Genomic DNA, 22,433 nt, shown 5'->3' with positions numbered 1-22,433 from the left:
TGCCTCACATACTCTGCCTCCTCCTCCTTCCTCACCTACTCCCCCTCCTCGTCTGCCTCCTCGTCCGCCTCCTCCTCCTGCCTCACCTACTCCCCCTCCTCGTCTGCCTCCTACTCCTCCCCCGCGTGGTACTCGGCCTTGTTTCGCACGTTTTGCCGGACGGGTGTCTAGACCCGCCAATCCTTTGGCCTTCTTGGCGGTTGTGGCAACCGATGAAGGAGCGGCCACCGCTTTCACCGGTCGAGCAGGTTGATCATTGTACAGATCATTCACTTTTTTCAAACTTTCCTTTGGAATCTTCTTGCTACCTGTCATGTTTCAATCACCTGATATGAAGAAGAACAAACCAGTTAGTACAGATGATACAACTTGATGTAAATACAATAAATATATCACATATGAAGAATAAATGGAATTGTCATAATAATACATATACTTGTTACACACACAAATACATAGAGTTGTTGCACACACGAATACATAGAGTTGCTACACACACGAATACATAGAGTTGTTACACACACATGAATACATAGAGTTGTGACACACATACATAGAGTTCTCACACGATTACATGGAGTTGTTAGAAATAAGGGTCAATATTAGGTGCAACATTTGGATTAGGGCTTTCATCATCGCTATCACGCCCGTTCATACATTCATCCTCGAAGTCTTCAGGGGGGCCCTCATCCTCATCTAGCCCCATGTGCCATCGCATAAGTAATGCCAAATCTCAAGGGTCAGAAACATCCTCGTATTCGTCCTCTGCATTATCTACTTCCATGTCATCCATGGCCTCATGTTCCATAGCATCATGTTCGTGATGCACGCCATCATCTTCCTTTGCATCATCTTCGTCTTTGTTAGTGTCTGCTTCTTGAAAGAACTCTCCCTCGTATGTGTTAGGGTTTATATGGTAATCGTCCTTGTTTGGGGCAGGTACCTTGATATGCGGGGGTACCTTGTACACGACATCCCACTTCAAGAGATTGGTATATTCCGTAGATGTGCACGTGTATGGGAGAAAAAACACTTGTGTAGCCTGTTGAGCTATAATATAGACATCATTTCCTGCATATTTCGATGCTCGTTCAACTTCGACAAAGCCAATACTAGGGGTCCGTCTCACTTTCTCAGGATTGAGCCAGCTACATCTGAATACGATGGGCTTCACTCCTTGTAAACCACAATACTGCAACTCATAAATTTCTTCGATGGTTCCATAGTAGTGACGTCCATCTGTCCCTAGACAATAGACCACACTATTTATTGACCTTTGGTTGGGCCTCTCACTCGTGTGTTTATCAGTGTGGAAGCGATACCCATTCATGTCGTAAGCCTTAAATGACTTGGCCTTGTATTCAAAACCTTTGGCTACTTCTCTCACTTTGGCGTCCATATCAACCTCCTGATATGCCTACAAGATTAATAGGAGATTGTCTGGTTCATTAGTGGAAGCATTACAGGCAAGTAAGATCAACTTGAAGTAACATAAGGTTAGAAAAGTTACTTTTCTTGAGAACCAAGAAATGAAACCGCCATCGGCATTGGTATCTTCAAGAAGGTCTGCTGATTCTTCGTCGCTAGGAGGTCGTGGTAGCTTCCAGAATTAGTTCTGGAATTCCCTAGCAATAGGAAGAATTCGAGTTAGAACTCAAGACTAGTGAGTAGTTGTCAATAAAGGTGTTCTACACTTACTTTATGTATGGTTGCACTTCTTCCATGTTGGTCAAGACATAGATCATAATAGTCAACCACTCAGTAGGTGAAAAGTTCTTGGGCTTCGGTCCACTTGCTTTGACACCTTGGCCTTCGAAGAGGCTAAGGTCGGAAACATTACTGGTGGGTTCTTCATTGTAGTGAGGAGCTGGATTTAACCTAGTCTGAATATTGTCATGATAGTACTTTGTCGTGGTCGTTGCCACCTCCTCGTTCAGGTATGCCTCGGCTATGGAGGCTTCAATGCGGGCTTTATTCTTACATTTCCCACGAAGATGCTTGAACTCCCGTTCAGGTGCATACCGCCATCAGAACTGCACAGGTCCTCCCATTCTAGCCTCATGCGCGAGATGTAAGATCATATGTTGCATCGGATTAAAGAAACCTGGCGGAAATATCATCTCTAACTTGCATAGCAACTTAGGTGCTTGTTCCTCCAACTTTGCAACCACTTCATAATCTAGTTCTTTGGCACAAAGCTGACGGAAGAAGTAGCTCAACTCCGCTAGCACTCGCCAAATATCCTCTCTGACATACCCTCGAATCATCACATGCATTATCCACTCAAGCCATACATGGTAGTCATGACTCTTGAGGCCTCCTATTCGCTTTGTAGCCATATTCACTCCCCTCATGATATTAGCTGCATATCCATCAGGGAAGTACAAGTTGTTCACAATCCATTGGAGAATTTCCTTCCTTTGGGGCATTGAAGGGGTGAAAGGGGCTGGTGGCTTCTTCCAAGAATTACCTTTTGCACGAGGCACCAAATTTAATTTTGGCCTGTTGCATAGTTTGGCTTTATCGATCCTAGCCTGAATGTTATCCTTTGACTTCTCGGTGTCGAGGAGCGTGCCGAGTAAGGCCTCCGCAATATTCTTTTCAGTGTGCATTACATCAATGTTGTGTGGAAGTAGAAGATCTTCAAAGTAAGGGAGCCTCCATAAGCTTGGAATGTGAGTCCACTGGTGTGTCTCTCCATATCCCACAAAACCTTTCCCATCGAGCTTTTCCTCGAGAGCATCTAACTCATCCTTAAGCTAGGCACCGGTCATAATAGGTGGTGGCGGGTCATCAACAATAACACCTTTTTGGAAGTGCATAGCGTCTTGCCTGTATGGGTGATCAAGACGAAGGAACTGTCGATGTTGGTCAAAGCATACATACTTGTGACCCTTAGCCAGCCAAATGAAAGTCACACGCTGTCGACACACTGGGCAAGGCCACTTCCCCTTTACACACCAACTACAAAATATCGCATGTGCCGGTAGATCATGTAGCGATGTGTGGTACCAGATATGCATATTGAAGTGCTTCTTTGAAACGACATCGTATGTCCGGACCCCGTTGTTCCAAGAAACAAGTAAGTCGTCCACCAATGGCTCCATATACACACTCATATGCTTCCCGAGATAGTTAGGACCTGGAATTATCAACGTCAGGAACATGTGATGTCGTTGCATGCAAATGCCAGGGGGCAGATTCAGGGGGATAACATATACTGGCCAACAACTGTATATGGCAGCCATCAAACCATATGGATTGAACCCGTCGGTTGTTATCACAACAGCTACACTCTTCCAGTCATCTGTTTTCTTATGAATTTCAACAAATTTCTTCCATGCTTCACCATCCCGTGGATGTTGCATCTTTTTTGTATTGTACATCTTCCCTTCGGCGACCCATCTCATATATTGGGCAGTTTCCACGGTCATATAAAGCCTCTGGATCCTTTCTGTGAATGAAAGATATCGAAGGATATTGACGGCAATTGTGAGCTGCCTCTTGCTACCATCATCATCTACTACCTCAATATACCTAGAGGATTTGCACTTGACACAATAATTCGTATCTATGTTCATTTCTAAATAACATGCATCCGTTTGGACAAGCATGTATTTGCTCATACGGCATCTTAAGTGAACCAAGGATTTTGTTCGACTCGTACATGTTCTTTGGCAATATATTTTCTTTAGGCAATAGGCTAGCAATAACTAATAATAACTCATTGAAGCAAATTATGCTCATGTTATGGTTTGCCTTCAGGGCCATTAGGCGTGCAATGCCATCTAGTCGAGTAACCTCTGTATGGGTCTGAAGGGGTTTTTGTGCCGCAAACAAAGCTGCATGATACTCTTCAGGGCTTTCCAGTGGCTCCTCGGAGTTCGGGTCCTCCCGCGGATCCGCACGGCGGATGTCATCTAACAGGTTTTCAATCCGAGTATCATATTCGCCGGTGCGTTGTCGCACCACCTCTGCCCTGGACTGTTCTGTCTCACCGTGAAAGATCCACCAGTAATAGCCTGGCGTAAACCCATATTTGCCTAAGTGTTTACTCATAGTAATCTTATCTCTTTCAGTCTGATTATCACACTCCGTGCATGGGCACCAAATTCCACGAACTGGCGTTTCTCCAGCAAATACTAATTCCAAGAAATCATTGGTCTTCGACCTCCACTCAGGGGTCATACCCTCCTTGCTGGGATGTCTGGTGTACATCCACTCAGGTTCTTCCATCCTCTGATATAAAGTGAAACACACACATAATTTTTTTATGTAAAAAGTGGTTCCATCAAGTTTTACGACATGCACTGAGCTATGTAATAGGTAAAGATAGGTCCTAATCCCACCCAAGAATGTGTAGGCTGGGTCCGCTTTCATGACGTACTCCGACCCGAGACAAAATTTCGGCAGCACCTCCCCGCTGTTCTCCAAATACACGTCTCAGCAATAAGCCAAGAGGATGTGTATCTAGAGAACAACAAGGATACACTGTCAAAATTCTGTCTCGGATCTAAGTACATCATGAAAACGACCCGCCTACACATCCTCGGGTTGTCCATGGAAAACATGGACAATTCGAAAGAGTTGAGGTTATAAATATGCAAAGACTTGCATATTTATAGATACAACTCTTCCGAACGGGAGACACCTAGGTTACGTGACTATTTAGGTGATCTACAAATAATGAAAACCTACACATGAACGGGAAGAGATTACCCTTGAAGCATGCAACATAATTTACTCTCTCTATTGTCAAAATAGATGCATGTCCTGCATGAAAGAATGAAGTTGTGTCAATCATATGTCAAACACACGAACATCAATAACACTCACTCACACCCCCCACACACAAACACACTCACATATCCATACACACACATCACACACTCAGTCACACATGCACACGCACACATCAATAGCACCCCTCTCCCACACACACACACACATACACCATTCATTATATATGCACATATATACACACCTAAATATAAAAAACCAACCGTGGAGCTCAGTGGCCGTGGCCGTGGCGGTGAGGGGCGGCGGCTATGGTGGACCTTGGCAGACGGGGCGGGGCACTGAGGGGCGGATGGGGTGGCGGCAGCGATGACGGATGGGGTGGCGGCGGAGGCGGCGGCGGACGGGGTGGGGCGCTGAGGGGCGGACAGGGTGGGGCACTGAGGGCGGATGGAGTGGCAGGAGCGACGGTGGATGAGGTGGCGGCAGCGATGGCGGACGGGGTGGCGGTGGACGATCTCGGTGGAGGTGGCGGTGGGGGGCTCGGTGGAGGTGGAGGGGTCGGGGGAGGCACTCCCGCTGGCGGCGGCAGAGCAAGCCGGATGGAGCGGCGGCGCTGAGGGGCGGCGGCGGACAGAGGCGGCAGGGGCGAGAGAAACAGAGAGAACAGAGGAGTGAGCGCGCACGAGGGGGAAATTTTGCATAAGTCCTCACGGGAAACATTTCCGAGAGCCAACTTTCGGCGACACTCGGTAAAAGTCTTAACCTAGATCTCGGGGGCTTTTCCGAGAGCCGCACCGACAGTGGTTACCGAGGGTCGTCCAGAGGCACTCGGCAATGGCCGCATTTTCTGAAAGGGACTCTCGGTAAAGCATCCATCTTCTGCATTCTCCATAATATGTATTATAATATATATTTTTGTACCTTTTTGTTGTTTTCTTCCATGCTTGGCAAACAACCTTAGCACATCATAATTACCATCTTGTGTTTTCTTTCTCAAATGATGGGCCTCGCGGTTCTAGAGACAGGCACCCCTCCGATGGCCCCGACGGTCTAGGGCGTTGATCGGCATCGAGAGGGTGTAGTCCACGGTGAATAACTGCTTCTCCGTGTTAGTGCATGTCATCGCGAGATGACAGACCAAGTCTAGGCTCGTTCTGTCATGGGATCACCCACCGAAGATTCTGTCTCGGGGACGGACGCAGCCGGTCCTCGACATTCCCGCCCGTGTGTGTGGTTTGTGAGGCACGTGCCACGTCAAGGACATGCGTTGCTTATTCAAATAGCACACCACCTCTGCATGCATATGCATGGGCCACATACATGTAGGGGTGCCCTCCCCCCTCGGGCGGTCTCCATATCGAGCACCCATCCGGTGGCCCCGGCGGTCTAGGGCGTTATTCGGCACCGAGAGGGTGTAGTCCATGGTAAATAACTGCTTCTCCATGTTAGTGCATGTCATCGCGAGATGACAGACCAAGTCTAGGCTCGTTCTGTCACGGGATCACCCACCGAAGATTCTGTCTCGGGGACGGACGCAACCGGCCCTCGACGTTCCCGCCCGTGTGTGTGGTTTGTGAGGCACGTGTCACGTCAAGGACGTGTGTTGCTTATTCAAATAGCACACCACCCCTGCATGCATATGCATGAGCCACACGCATGTAGGGGTGCCCTCCCCCCTCGGGCGGTCTCTATATCGAGCACCCATCCGGTGGCCCCGGCGGTCTAGGGCATCATTCGACACCGAGAGGGTGTAGTCCACAGTGAATAACTGCTTCTCCGTGTTAGTGCATGTCATCGCGAGATGACAGACCAAGTCTAGGCCCGTTCTTTGAGATAGTCTATGGGTATCGAGAGGGAATGTGTCCGGTTTGTGCAGGAAGTGCGGGTCCTGTTGCTCCGTTGGCCTCGAAACTTCTTGTGATCTCAAAGGAGGCCATCGCATGTATATGCATGGGCTATCTGGTGGCCCCGGCGGTCTAGGAAGTTGGCCGGCACCGAGAGAGGGGGTAGGCCACAGTCAACAACTGATTCTTCTCATGTTTACTACTTTACACTCTTTAAAGTTCTCTCTCGGTGCCGGTCTAGAAAGTTGACCGGCACCGAGAGAGGGGGTAGGCCACGGTCAACAACTGCTTCTTCTCATGTTTTTTACTTTACACCCTTTAAAGTTGAGTTTTGAAATAATTCATCAAAAGTCATGGAATTTACAAACTTTGGTCGTAAAAGCATATGAAATATGAGATACAAAAAAGATAGTGCAAAAGAAAAAAAAAGGGAAGGGAAAAAATTAGAGCAGTGGTTACCGAGGGTCGATTCTCGGATCTCGGTAATGGCCACCTTTTCCGAGAGTTGCTCTTGGTAAATCATCTAACCTAGATCTCTTTCCTTCTTGTGCATTCTCGATAATATGTATTATACATTTTTTTGTTGTTTTCTTCCATGCTTGGCAAACAACCTTAGCACATCATAATTACTGTCTTGTGTTTTCTTCTTCGGATGGGCCTCATCCGGTTCTAGAGACCGGCACCCCTCCGGTGGCCTCGGCGGTCTAGGGCATTGTTTGGCACCTAGAGGGGGTAGGCCACGGGGAATAACTGCTTCTTCGTGTTAGTGCATGTCATCGCGAGATGACAGACCAAGTCTAGGCCCGTTCTCTCACGGGATCGCCCACCAAAGACTCTGTCTCGGGGACGAACACAACCGGTCCTCGACGTTCCCGCCCGTGTGCGTGGTTTGTGAGGCACATGCCACGTCAAGGACGTGCTTTGCTTATTCAAATAGCACACCACCCCTGCATGCATATGCATGGGCCACACGCATGTAGGCGTGCCCTCCCCCCCTCGGACGGTCTCCATATCGAGCACCCATCCAGTGGCCCCGGCGGTCTAGGGCGTTATTCAGCACCGAGAGGGTGTAGTCCACAGTGAATAACTGCTTCTCCGTGTTAGTGCATGTCATCACGAGATGACAGACCAAGTCTAGGCTCGTTCTGTCACGGGATCACCCACCAAAGATTCTGTCTCGGGGACGGATGCAGCCGGTCTTCTCATGTTTATTACTTTACACTCTTTAAAGTTCTCTCTCGGTGCCGGTCTAGAAAGTTGACCGGCACCGAGAGAGGGGGTAGGCCACGGTCAACAACTGCTTCTTCTCATGTTTATTACTTTACAGTCTTTAAAGCTCTCTCTCGGTGCTGATCTAGAAAGTTGACCGGCACCGAGAGAGGGGGTAGGCCACGGTCAACAACTTCCTCTTCTCATATTTTTTACTTTACACTCTTTAAAGTTCACTCTCGGTGCCGGTCTAGGAAGTTGACCGGCACCGAGAGAGGGGGTAGGCCATAGTCAAAAACTGCTTCTTCTCATGTTTTTTTACTTTACACTCTTTAAAGTTGAGTTTTGAACAAATGAATTTCAAACTTTGGTCGTAAAAACATATGAAATATGATATACAAAAAAGATAGTGCCAAACAAAAACACAAAAAGAAGGGAAAAAACTATTAGAGCGGTACTTACCGAGGGTCGACTATCGGCCCTCGGTAATGTCCACTTTTTCCGAGGGTGACTCTCGGTAAAGCATCTAACCTAGATCTAGGGGGGGGGCGTATTTTTCGAGAGCTGCTCTCGGTAAATCATCTAACCTAGATCTAGAGTTGATTTCTTTTCCGAGGCCCGCACCGACAAGCACTCGGTAAATGTGACGTCGACTACTTAAGCATATTTCCCCCTGTTGTTTCTTCTCTCTGCTCCCCACCGACCGGCTCCCCTCCTCCTCTGCTCCCCACCGACTGGCGCCCCTCCACCGACCGGTGCCCCCTCCACCACCACCCCCCACACCACACCGATCTCCTCCCTCCGGTGAGCCCCCCTCCTCCTCTCCATGTCTGTATAGATAGATGGATTGATAGATGTATGCATAGATAGATGGATGGATTGATAGATGGATGCATAGATAGATGGATGGATTGATAGATGGATGCATAGATAGATGGATGGATTGATAGATAGGTGCATAGATAGATGGAAGGATTGATAGATGGATGGATGGATTGATAGATGGATGGATGCCATGTAGACACATTTTTTTTCAAAAGAAAAATGTTGATAATTGTTGATAATGTTGTATGAATGGATGCTATCTGCGGATGTGACGGATGAGATACGTGAGATAGTGTCGATGAGAGTTGTTCTTGGAGGAAGAAAAATCAACTTTTGAGCGATGACGGTTGATTTGTGTGAGCTCCTCATGTTATATCTTGATAACGCGCGAGGGGCTCACCCAACTCAACCATCATCGGAAGTTGAAATACCCGTGAGAGAGTGTCCACCATATATACCACCACCAACAAGAGTGTCCACCGTATATACGTGAGAGAGTGTTGATGAGAGTTGTTCTTGGAGGAAGAAAAATCAACTTTTGAGCGATGAGTGTTGATCTGTGTGAGCTCCTCATGTCATATCTTGATAACGCACGAGGGGCTCACCCAGCTCAACCATCACCGAAAGTTGAAATACCCATGAGAGAGAGTGTCCACCATATATACCACCACCAGCGAGAGTGTCCATCGTATATACGTGAGAGAGTGTCGTTGAGAGTTGTTCTTGGAGGAAGAAAATCGACTTTTGATGATGGCGGTCGATCTACGTGAGCTCTTCATGTTATATCTTTCATGTTTGATTCTTATGTTATTTTCCATTGTGTGATGAAAGGTGTTAGCATCGATCGATTTTTTGGCTATGGCCTCCTCCAACGGCGAAGCTTCCATTAGGGTCGACTCCACGGACACGGAGAAGAGCTCCGAGGACCGCTTGGAGGAACTCCTTGAGAAGAACCCACAGCTGATCCTAATGAAGTTTTTTGTGGATCTGGCTAAGAAGAATCCCCCAGCTAAGGAGGGCAAGGCTCCACCACGCAAGGAGCCATTGAGTCCACCGACCATCATTCCCGACGATGCTTGGTCCTCCACTGTGGGGGATGCCCCCACGTGCTCTGACTCGACAATCACTGGTTTCACCGACTACACCTCGGAGTAGTCACCTAGATAGTTTGACGTTGATTTAGTGGTATAGTTATGTACCTGCTGATATGTGATACGTCTCCAATGTATCTATAATTTTTGATTGCTCCATGCTATATTATCTACTGTTTTGGATGTTTATGGGCTTTATTATACACTTATATATCATTTTCTGGGACTAACCTATTAACCCAGAGCCCAGTGCCAGTTTTTGTTTTTACCTTGTTTTAGAATATCGCAGAAAAGGAAAACCAAACGGAGTCCAATTGACCTGAAACTTCACGGAACTTATTTTTGGATCAGAAGAAGCCCAGAAGACTTGGAGTGCACGTCAAGGGATCTACGAGGAGGCCACGAGGTAGGGGGCATGCCTACCCCCCTGGGCGCGCCCTCCACCCTCATGGGCCCCTCATGGCCCCCCTGACGTACTTCTTCCGCCTATATATCTCCATATACCCTAAAAACATCCGGGAGCACAATAGATCGGGAGTTCCACCGCCATAAGCCTCCATAGCCACCGAAAGCCAATCTAGACCCATTCCGGCACCCTGCCGGAGGGGGAATCCCTCTCCGGTGGCCATCTTCATCATCCCGGTGCTCTCCATGACGAGGAGGGAGTAGTTCTCCATCGGGGCTGAGGGTATGTACCAGTAGCTATGTGTTTGATCTCTCTCTCTCTCTCTCTCTCGTGTTCTTGAGGTGATACGATCTTGATGTATCGCGAGCTTTGCTATTATATTTGGATCATATGATGTTTCTTCCCCCCTCTTCTCTTTTGTAATGGATTGAGTTTCCCCTTTGAAGTTATCTTATCGGATTGAGTCTTTAAAGATTTGAGAACACTTGATGTATGTCTTGCCGTGCGTATCTGTGATGACAATGGGATACCACGTGATTCACTTGATGTATGTTTTGGTGATCAACTTGCGGGTTTCGCCCGTGAACCTATGCATAGGGGTTGGCACACGTTTTTGTCGTGATTCTCTGGTAGAAACTTTGGGGCACTCTTTGAGGTCCTATGTGTTGTTTGAATAGATGAATCTAAGATTGTGTGATGCATATCGTATAATCATACCCACAGATACTTGAGGTGACATTGGAGTATCTAGGTGACATCAGGGTTTTGATTGATTTGTGTCTTAAGGTGTTATTCTAGTACGAACTCTAGGGCTGTTTGTCGGTGTCAAAACCGGCGGATCTCGGGTAGGGGGTCCCGAACTGTGCGTCTAGGCCGGATGGTAACAGGAGGCAAGGGACACGAAGTTTTACCCAGGTTCGGGCCCTCTCGATGGAGGTAAAACCCTACGTCCTGCTTGATTAATATTGATGATATGGGTAGTACAAGAGTAGATCTACCACAAGATCAGACAGGCTAAACCCTAGAAGCTAGCCTATGGTATGATTGTTGATGTGTATGTTGTCCTATGGACTAAAACCCCTCCGGTTTATATAGACACTGGAGAGGGTTAGGGTTACATAGAGTCGGTTACAATGGTAGGAGATCTAAATATCTGTATCGCCAAGCTTGCCTTCCACGCCAAGGAAAGTCCCTTTCAGACACGGGACGAAGTCTTCAATCTTGTATCTTCATAGTCCAGGAGTCCGGCCGAAGGTATAGTCCGGCTATCCGAACACCCCCTAATCCAGGACTCCCTTAGTAGCTCCTGAACCAGGCTTCAATGACGACGAGTCCGGCGCGCAAATTGTCTTCGGCATTGCAAGGCGGGTTCCTCCTCCAAGTACTTCATAGAAGATTTTGAACACAAAGATAGTGTCCGGCTCTACAAAATAAGTTTCCACATATTGCCATAGAGAGAATAATATTTACACAAATCTAATCTGCTGACCCACTCCGTAGTGTGACATCACACCACGGCCAAGCTTTTATTCGAACCGTTTTACTATCCCATCTCAGCGCGTTATGCGAGGCGGTTTCCTTGGCACGTCTTGTTAAAGCAGAGATCGTGTCCCCTTATTCCGGGATTCTCATCAATACGGGCGTGGGTAACCCAACCGCGCCTTTGATTATGGCGCTTGGGAGATAAGCGAGTTTTACCAGGCTGGTGGGGACATGTAGTTGTGTCCACCCATATAAGGGGATAAAGATCCACCTTTTCACCTACGCCTTCTTCCTCCTTCGCCTATCCATTCTTGCGCACTCGAGCTCCAGCGCCCAAGTCCGCACTCCTCACCTCAACCTTCTCCAGCCATGTCCGGAGCGGGAGGAAAGTGGATGGTCTCCTCTGTCATAGAGGGACACATCAAAAGACTAAGGAAGGACGGATACTTGTCTAACGACATTGCGCACCGGCTTCCCGAAAAGGGGCAGCTCATCCCCACCCCAAGGCCCCATGAGAGGGTGGTGTTCCTCCCCCATTTCCTCTGCGGACTGGCTTTTCATCTCCATCCATTTGTCCGGGGGCTCATGTTCTACTATGGCCTGGATTTCCACGATCTGGCCCCGAATTTTGTCCTCAACATCTCGGCGTTTATCGTCGTGTGCGAGGCTTTCCTCCGCATCCGCCCCCATTTTGGCCTATGGCTCAAGACCTTCAACGTCAAGCCGAAGGTGGTGCGCGGCAGCCAGGCGGAGTGCAGAGGCGCCATGGTGGGCAAGATGGCCAATGTCCTATGGCTCGAGGGCTCCTTTGTGGAGACCCTGAAGGGGTGGCAATCGGGGTGGTTTTACATCACCGAGCCGCGCGACGCCGAATGGGTCGCACCCCCTGAGTTCCGGTCCGGACCCCCAACGCGGCTCACGTCCTAGAAAGAGAAGGGCCTGTCGTGGGGTAAAAAAGGAGAGCTGACCGGACTCCAAACATGCATCAAAACCCTGGTGGACAAGAAGCTCAAACTTGTCAACATAGTCTAGGTTATGCTCATCCACTTGATCCTTCGTGCCAACAATGGGCTTTCAACCTGTGGGAGTTTGACCCGGCGCGGCACCAAACTTTGAGTAGGCTCTTCGACACGATGTACGAAGATGCCTGGAAGGTGCTTTTCAAGGGCGCCGTGGCTCCCGCATCTGCTACTGAGGATCGCGGATTCAGTGCACAGCGTCACGCTCTTGCGGTAAGCTGTTTTTTTTCCTTTTACAGGGTATCAGTGTTTCATAGTTTGACTCCATGCGGGATCTAAGCTCCCTTTCCTTTGACAGGATTGGCAGGTGACATCTGGACAGATCAACTATCCGGCTCCTTTGCCCAAAGGCCCAGCGGACGCTCAATTGGCGAAGCTGCTGGTTCCGGCACCCTATGTGGTGCCGGAGAAGAAGGCCAAGAAGAAGGCCACGGGGACTCGAAAGAGTGCCCGACGCCCGGAGGTGTGGGATTCATCATCCAACGAATCCAAGACGCACTCCTCCCACGAAGATGAGGAGGAGGAAGAAGAGACCCCTCCCCCTCCAGCGGGGGAAGGGAAGAAAAGGAAGGCCACCCCAACTGGGGAGGCCGAAGGGTCCAAGAAGGGGAGAACCCCTCCTCCGGACTACTCCACCAACACCGACGACGGTGAAGAGGAGTGGCCGCGCAGGGCCAAGACCCTGGCGAAATCGTAAGTATCCGGATACCGGAGTGATTTCATAGTATTCGTTTATTGCACAGCTTTCCCTTATGTCGAATATGTTTATGCAGCCCACCCAAAAACCGGCTCGACGCGTCGTCGAGCGGCTCACTGGACTCATCGGACGTTAACTCGCTGTCGACGACTTCCTCCCCCCGCCCTACGGACGACATCGAAGTGTTGTCCCAACAGGTTCCAATCCGGGAGGAGGTGGTCCTGGAGGCGCCGCAAGGCGACCTCCCGGACTCCAGGAGTAAAGGGGACGAAACCCCCCAGGGCTCCAAGTCCGGCCCTAGGCCGGACACCGCTCCGGAACCTTCAAAGGTTCCAGAGTCCGGCGGGGGACCTCCTCCCAAGAGGATCAAGCCCACCGCGCCGGCGACCTCCGTCCAACCGGAGGCGCCGGACAATCTGTTGGAGGCGCTCCAAGGCGCCTCCATCGACGAGGGGCACCGCACCATTATGAGTGCGGTGGTCCAGAAGGTTCAGTCCGCCAAGAGCGGACTGACTGAAGCTTGTACAAGCCTTTTAACAGGCTTTGAGGTAAGTAAAGAATGTGTAAATAACATTACCACATAGATAGTAGCCCCTGATGCTCTGTTTGGCATTCGGGAAGAAAAGCCGAATAGAGGATCAAATAAAATTCGCGGGAGTCTAACAAAAAGAAGTCAATATGCGTGTGCAGGCTTCCCTACTGGTGTCCGCCGCACTGACTGCGGAAGTGGACGTGCTAAAGCAGGACCTCGAGCGGTCCGAGCAAGAGCTCGGACGTGCCAAGAAGCAGCTCGAGGATAGTGAAGGTAAGAAAAAGCTTGTATAAATGTGTATAAAAAGGCGCAATTGCGAAAAATGACAGGAGTATCGTGGCTATTGTAGGGGCCACGTCTGAGGTGGCGACCCTGAAGCAAGCGCTGCTCGAGGCCGAGAAGAGGTCGGCCGCGGAGCGCACTGAGCGAGAAAAGTATGAGGCCGAGGTTGGCAAGGCGCGGCAAGAGCTCCAGGCTCTCATGGAAAAACATGAGAGTTTGGAGCGTGACTCAAGGACGTGAGCGTCCGAGCTCGCGGCGGCTACTGAAAGTGCCAAGTCTGCCAAGGCCGAATCCCAGAAGACCCTCCAGGAGTTGGATGAGGTGAAGAAGATAGCGGCGGGTAAGGCATTATTTATGCAAAGTAAACACATAAGCGTGAGTTACTTGTTACTTACCCGAATCCGGAGTTCTCCAGGCGCGTTCGCAGATCTTCCCCGGAGTATATCTGATGCCGCCGCATTCTATCGAGCCGAGGAGGGCAGCTCGACGGAGAAGGTGTTCTGGTCTCAGTACGCTGAGGCCGGACACCCCGTGCCCTTGAGCGACCAGTTGAAGCAACTGGTCGAGCTCCACAAGGCGGCTGAACAGGCCATGAAGGGCCTCATAGTTCGGCTGTGGCCTGGAGAGGCTCAGCCTGGGAGCTATTTCGGGCTGGTGCGGCGGCTGGTGGAGGCCTGTCCAAGGCTCAAAGTCATCAAGCGCTTCGTCTGCATTGAAGGTGCCCGTAGGGCCCTTGCCCATGCGAAGGTGCACTGTGGCAAGCTGGATGCTGAGAAGCTTGTGAAGGACGGGCCACCGCCGGGGAAAGAGCATCGCAAGCCTGAAAATTATTATAAGGATGTTCTGAAGGGTGCCCGCCTTGTGGCGGATGAATGTCCTATGTATGTAATTTTTGAATAAAACTCGCTCGTTTTGTCCTGTGCGCTGAAAACTTGTTCATATGCGCTTAAGCAATGTTGTTTGAATTTAAAATATTACCTTCTGTGTGGCTGTTTATCAATTCTGAGAGATGGCGAGTCGTCGGCTTCTGCCCCCATGCTGCTAGTGCTGGGGTGTTTGGGGATAAACCTGGGGGCTCTTTTTCCCATGTTTGGGTCCTTCGAGGGAGGCGCTCAGCCCAACGAACAAGGCAATCGGACTATAATGCGTGAACACTCTCACTTAGCCATAGAATTCTATAATTTTAAATTTCGGCGAAGCCCCTGGTATTCGGAAGACCGAGTTCGGGGCGCTATCCACGCCTTGGCCGGACAGAGCCGGCTCCTCGCCCTAAGTGGCATAAGTCTTTAAGGACTCGAAAAGACCTCTCGAACAGTGACCAGCTCTCGCCTCATCATGACGATCAGTTTTAGCTTTCTCCACTGAGGTGCTCGACCCAGCTCAACCGGGGCACAATCGCAGTGGTTCTCCTAGTGCTACCTTAGCCGATATAGTGGAACGTAAGGCACCAAAACATAGGAGCCGGGCAAACCCAACTATTGACCCAAGACATGATTCGGAGCCGATGCATAAAATGCTATAAGTTCGGGGTGCCTCACTTGTTAAAGTGTTCGGACTTCTCACACCATGTTGAGGGGTACTGAAACCCCTGGCGTATTTTGGCCGTACCAAAGTGTACGGGTGCAACATGTCGTTAAGGAACATATATAAATATAAAAAAAGAGTAATGCAAAAATAGACAAAAGCTATGCATTGTTTATTAAAAAGAGCTGCGATCAAAGCAGAACGATACAAATAATGCGATAAGCAAAAGGTTGGACTATGTAACATGTCCGTTCCAGGGGCAAGCTGCGGAATAATATGCGAAACAGGTATACTGCTCGTGATAGAGACCACCTGGGAGTTCTGTAATGCGGCGTGGCTTGTCTGCCTCCCTGGTTCTTGCATCGTTTGTGCGGCAATTGAACTGCCGAACAGGCCATCCGAAGAATGGAGTCCTGAAAGTAAAATATTTTTTTTTAAAAAAATCGGCAGCCCCTGGTATGGTTTAAGCCGTGTTTTGGGCGTGCCGCGATGGTGCCCCTCCCCCTGTGCCCATGGTATCTCTTGAGCGTAATTATGTACGCGAAGTACTGGCGTCGCCTTTTTGCGAGGGTTGGGGTTGGGGCCGCATTGCTACGCCTGCTCGGATCGTGCTAGGCGGTCTTGTTGTAGGTTACTCCGGGCGCGCTTGACGGTGTTCGGTCGTTTACTGGCCGGACTGGAGAACTACCTGGAGAGGCTGCTTTGTACTTCCGCTGCAAGGGCCGCCGTGTGCTCCTCCGTTCGGAGGGAGCATTCGGTGTTTCCATGGACCGTAATTACTCCTCGAGGGCCTGGCATCTTGAGCTTAAGGTATGTGTAATGTGGTACCACGTTGAACTTGGCGAATGCGGTTCGCCCGAGCAGTGCGTGATAGCCACTACGAAACGGGACTATGTCGAAGATTAACTCTTCGCTTCGGAAATTATCTGGAGATCCGAAGACCACTTCAAGTGTGACTGAGCCTGTACAGTTGGCCTCTACACCTGGTATTACGCCTTTAAAGGTCGTTTTGGTGGGCTTAATCCTCGAGGGATCTATGCCCATTTTCCGCACTGTATCCTGGTAAAGCAGGTTCAGGCTGCTGCCGCCGTCCATAAGGACTCTAGTGAGATGAAATCCGTCAATAATTGGGTCTAGAACCAATGCGGCGAATCCGCTGTGATGGGTGCTAGTGGGGTGGTCCCTTCGATCAAAGGTGATCGGGCAGGAGGACCATGGGTTGAACTTTGGGGCGACTGGCTCTATCGCGTATACATCCCTTAACGCGCGCTTCCGCTCCCTCTTGGGGATGTGGGTTGCGTATATCATGTTCACCGTCCGCACTTGTGGGGGAAAGCCCTTCTGTCCACTGTTGTTCGGCGGCCGGGGCTCCTCATCGTCATTGCTATGCGGCCCATTGTCTTCATTTTCGGCATTTAACTTGCCTGCCTGCTTGAACACCCAACAATCCCTCTTGGTGTGATTGGCTGGCTTTTCGGGGGTGCCATGTATCTGGCATAAGCGGTCGAGTATTCGGTCCAAACTGGATGGGCCCCTAGGATTCCTTTTGAATGGCTTTTCCCGCTGACCGGATTTAGAGCCTCTGAATCCGGCATTAACTGCCGTATCCTCAGCATTGTCGCCGTTAATGCGGCGCTTCTGCTTGGTTCGACGCAACCTGCCACTACTGTCCCTGGTGTCCGAATTACCAGGGTTCTTGGTTATATTGTTGCTACAAGCAAGCCAGCTGTCTTCTCCCGCGCAAAAGCGGGTCATGAGTGTCGTGAGTGCTGCCATAGATTTCGGCTTTTCCTGTCCAAGGTGCCGGGCTAGCCACTCGTCATGGATATTGTGCTTGAAGGCTGCTAGGGCCTCAGCGTCCGGACAGTCGACTATTTGATTTTTCTTTGTTAGGAACCGTGTCCAGAATTGCCTGGCCGATTCATCTGGCTGCTGAATTACATGACTTAGGTCATCGACGTTTGGGGGTCGCACATAAGTGCCCTGGAAATTGTCGAGGAATGCGGCTTCCAGGTCCTCCCAACAGCTGATTGATCCTATTGGCAAGCTGTTAAGCCAATGCCGAGCTGGTCCTTTAAGCTTGAGTGGGAGGTATTTGATGGCGTGGAAATCATCGCCGCGGGCCATGTGGATATGAAGGAGATAATCCTCAATCCATACCGCAGGATCTGTTGTGCCATTATATGATTCGATGTTTACGGGTTTGAAGCCCTCGGGGATTTGATGATCCATTATTTCATCTGTAAAGCATAGTGGGTGTGCGGCGCCTCTGTACTAGGCGATATCATGACCTAGCTCCAATGAGCTGTGTTCGGCCCTGCCGAATTTATGGACGGCGTGACGGTTACCGTCTCGAGCCGTGGGGCGCCCATGCGATCCGTAGATCGATCTTGTTTGTCTTGCCTTGTCCTCCAACATGTCTCGTAAGTCCGGCGCATATTCCCGTGCCTTGGTACGGGGTGCGGCTTGAGTGGAGGGCCGAGGGGCCTCTCTGTCGCGGCCACGAGGTGGCCGGTCGGCCGCATCAAGTGCTTCCTCCTCTAATTGGGGTAGCAACCTGCGCTTTGGGTAGCTCTTGGAGGGGCGTTCGAGTTTATGCTCTTCGGCTGCAAGGACTTCAGTCCATCTGTCGACTAGCAAATCTTGATCAGCTCTAAGCTGTTGCTGTTTTTTCTTGAGGCTTCTTGCCGTGGACATAAGCCTGCGTTGAAAACGCTTTTGCTCGACGGGATCCTCTGGCACGACGAATTCATCGTCGTTGAGGCTTGCCTCGTCTTCGGAGGGAGGCATATAGTTATCGTCCTCGACCTCTCTGTCTGCCACTTTCTCATGAGGGCTGGTTTCTCCATCCTCCTGTGCTAAATCTTGCTGGAGGGGGTTTTCTTCGGCGCTTTCCGGAGTATTATTATCTCCCGTGCTGGAATCACCGTGTTTGTTTTGGCGGGATTTTGAGCGGCGCCGCTGACGCCGGTGCTTAGGCTGTTTCTTGGAGGGGTCATCCTCCGCTGTTCCATCGCCATCTCCCTCTTTTGGGGTGTCCACCATGTATGTGTCATACGACGAGGTGGATTTCCAGGGCCTAATAGGCGCTCGTTCTTCATCATCTCCTTCATCGGCGTCCATACCGTCGATGTCTTCAGAGTCGAAGTCGAGCATGTCGATTAAGTCGTCGATAGTGGCTACAAAGTGGGTGGTGGGTGGGCTTTGAATTTCTTCATTGTTCGAATCCCAACCTAGCTAGCCGTAGTCCGGCCAGGGCTCTCCTGATAAAGAGAGAGACTTCAGTGACTTCAGAATATCGCCAAAAGGCGAGTGCTGAAAGATGTCCGCGGCAGTAAACTCCATGATCGGCGCCCAATCGGATTCGATTGGCCTGGGCGCGGAGGGTTCGGAGTCCGGAAAGGAGTCCGGCTCCTTAGAGTCATGAGTCTCGCGGAGTGCGGGGCTGGTGTTCGACTCAATCGCCGTTGGGATCGCAGCCCCCGAGGTGGCGTCCAACCGCCCACCCTCGATCGGCGCAGTTGGCTCCGAATTAAGGATCGGAGGCGATGCGGGTGCGGCTTCCAGGGCACTGTTTGGCGGAAGAGCTAGATCATGCTCGTTGGGAGAGCCCAGTGCGCTCGTCAGTGGCTCGAATCCGTCGAAGATCAAGTCCCCGCGGATGTCAGCTGTGTAGTTTAAATTTCCAAATCTGACCTGACGGCCAGGGGCGTAGCTTTCGATCTGCTCCGGATGGCCAAGTGAATTGGCCCGCAGTGCGAAGCCGCCGAAGACGAAGATCTGTCCGGGGAGGAAGGTCTCACCCTGGACTGCATCACCATTGACGATCGTAGGAGCCATCGAGCCTGACGGCGACGACACAGAGGAACTCTTGATGAAAGCACCAATGTCGATGTCTGTCAGGACCCCGATTCCAAGTCACATCGATCTAGCCGGTAACACCTCATATCACTTTGCGGCCTCACGCACAGTATTCCCACGGGTGTCGCCTTACCATGGCCCGGGACCGTTTGCGCCTTTTGGCTCACGTATATGATAGTGTCGCTAGCATCCATATGATAGAGAACCCGGGCCGACATGGCTAGTCGTGAACCCAAAGCGGCACTAACCTATGGGGACAGGCATACATGAATCACATCGAGCATGTCGGTCAGCAGCGTGTGAATCCGGGCTGTAGCACTGGGCTAACAGGACTCCGGGAACCCGGGCTGTAGTAGGCTAGGCAGGACTCCGGATGTCACCGCGTGACATTTCCCCGAAGGGACAGACACAGGAACAAAGTGAAACACATGCCGGCCAGTCAAGTGTCCTGAGCAGTAGTGCTGGGCTAACAGGACTCCGGTGAACCGGGTTGTAGCGGACTACTATGGCTCATGGAAGCACTAGACTACATTTCCCCATAAGAGAGGCTGCCAAGGATAAACAACTAGATTGTCGGATCCCACACATACCAAGCATTTCAATCATACACACAATATGCTCGATATGTGTAAATACAACATGGCATCACAACATAACTCTACAACTCAAGCATTTATTCATTAGGCTTCGAGGAGCGAGATATTACAAACATGGGTCTCATGACCCAACAATCATAGCATACAATTCAAGCACATGCGGAAGCTTAACATGTCTGAGTACAGACATCTACAAATGGAAAAGGCTAAGAAGCCTGACTATCTACTAGATCCTGCCGAGGGCACAAGATCGTAGCTGAGGTATCAGGCTAAACATCAAAGTCCACGCGGAACTACTAGCGAGACTGAAATCTCTCTGCAAAACATAAATTAAGCAGACGTGAGTACAAAGGTACTCAGCAAGACTTACATCAGAACTAGCTAAATATGCATCGATATCAACAAGGGGGGTGGTGGAGTTTAACTGCAGCAAGCCAGCTTTGACTTAGTGGCTAACCTGAACTACGACTGCAAGCAACTCTTTTGAGGTGGCGCACACGAGTCCACATATTCACCATTCAATACACCACTATGGATCCGCTCCCGTCTCCCTACGAGAAGGCCATCCATAGCACTCACACTTATCTTGCGAGTTTTAGAGTATCCACTTTCACTTGTCTATGAACTGTTATAGGCAACCCAGAAGTCCTTTACCGCGGACACGGCTATTCGAATAGATCATTTATAACCCTGCAGGGGTGTACTTCTTCACACACGCTCTCGCCACTTACCACCATGTACACGTCGTGTATCTCGGCAACCTTCAAGCGGAAGCCTAGCGAGGGAGTCAGCCACGACCTGACTAACCACACGAGTCTCTAGTCCAGGTTTATCGCCTATTCAGGTTCCATCCGCGAGGACATCCGGCCGGAGTTTCGCTCACAGCCCCAAACGATGTGTGCAGGGTTCCCGAGACACCAAACGGGCGCCCGGTACACCGTGCCACGGTGTATCTACCGCATCATAGCCCACCCCTAGGGTCAGCGCTATGCACGGCCGCCAACACATATCCTACAAACACCAGAAACTAGTTGCAACTCCTGGACAGAGGACAAGGGCAGTTAATAAGTCGAGAGGGTCCATTGGTTTCGGGCCCAATGCGTGGTAGTAGCTGGTCATGGATCACAAACACAGAACTCAGTTCCTAAGAACGGTTTCAATGAGACAACCCACCATTTACTCCTACATGGCCTCTCACCGCTACCTTTACCAAATCATGTTCACACACTTAGCTCACACACAGTAGGACATGTTCATCACTGTTACAATTCATCCCCGATGAATCAGACCTGACACAACTCTAAGCAATAGCAGGCATGACAAACAAGCATGAATGAGTAGGCACATCAGGGCTCAAACAACTCCTACTCATGCTAGTGGGTTTCATCTATTTACTGTGGCAATGACAGGTCATGCAAAGGATAAGGGTTCAACTACCGCATCAAGTAATAGTTGAATCATTGTTGTCCTAATGCAGTAAAAGAGAGCAGGAGCGAGAGAGTGGGATTGTATCGGAATGAACAAGGGGGTTTTGCTTGCGTGGCACTTCTGAAGATAGTAATAGCTCTTCATCGGTGTCATCGAACTCATCGTCGGAACCACGTTTACTGAGAGGGGACAATACCGACAAATAAGGAAGAAACACAATCAATGCAATGCAACAATATGATGCATGCTCATGACATGGCAAAATGAGTGTGTTTTGGCTAATGCAACAGAAAGTCATTTTAATTGAAGTGGAATTCAAAACTACATCAAATTCCAACTCCAAACCTATTATGAAATTTGCCCTAATCATGTTTCATCCTAAAAAGTGAGGTTAACTTGCTCAAACATGCATGAAAATGGTACAGACGGATTCCTTGAATTTTTCTGATAATTTTTCATATATAAATTATTTCATTTGGAGTTATAGATTATTTTCTATGATTTTTAGAAGTTTTAGCTATTTTCTGAAATAAATAAATCATTTCTGATTTATTTAAAATCCTAGAAAAGCTTTACTGTGTCAGCATTGCGCAAGGGTGGTGTCAGCGGGTCAACTGGTCGGCCATGTCAAACCTGACCTGCGGGACCCATTGGTCAGTGACCCTAGGCTAGTTAGGTCACCGACAGGTGGGCCCGGTCAACGTTGACTAAGTCAAAGTCAAGCTGACACGTGGGTCCACACCGATTAGCACTAACCTAAACAAGGAGTTAGACTAAACTAGTTGGGCCCGGGGACCCACATGTCATCGACACAGGCACTAACCAAACGAGCTTAGCGCCTAAGCTAATGGCGCCACGTCAGTAGGTGACGCCGGCGACCATAGCAGCGGCGGGAAC

The 22,433-nt window shown here is 49.9% G+C and overlaps 1 pseudogene; it reads right to left on the bottom strand.

Moving 5' to 3' along the window:
- Positions 1-733: 733 nt before the first annotated feature.
- On the bottom strand, positions 734-2,354 carry LOC147983592 (uncharacterized; annotated as a pseudogene).
- Positions 2,355-22,433: the final 20,079 nt, after the last annotated feature.

Source organism: Triticum urartu, chromosome 2A (assembly GCF_056163025.1).
Source record: "Triticum urartu cultivar PI428250 chromosome 2A, HENAU_Tu73, whole genome shotgun sequence".
Lineage (NCBI taxonomy): Eukaryota > Viridiplantae > Streptophyta > Magnoliopsida > Poales > Poaceae > Triticum > Triticum urartu.
This window is presented reverse-complemented; position numbering and strand designations above follow the sequence as displayed.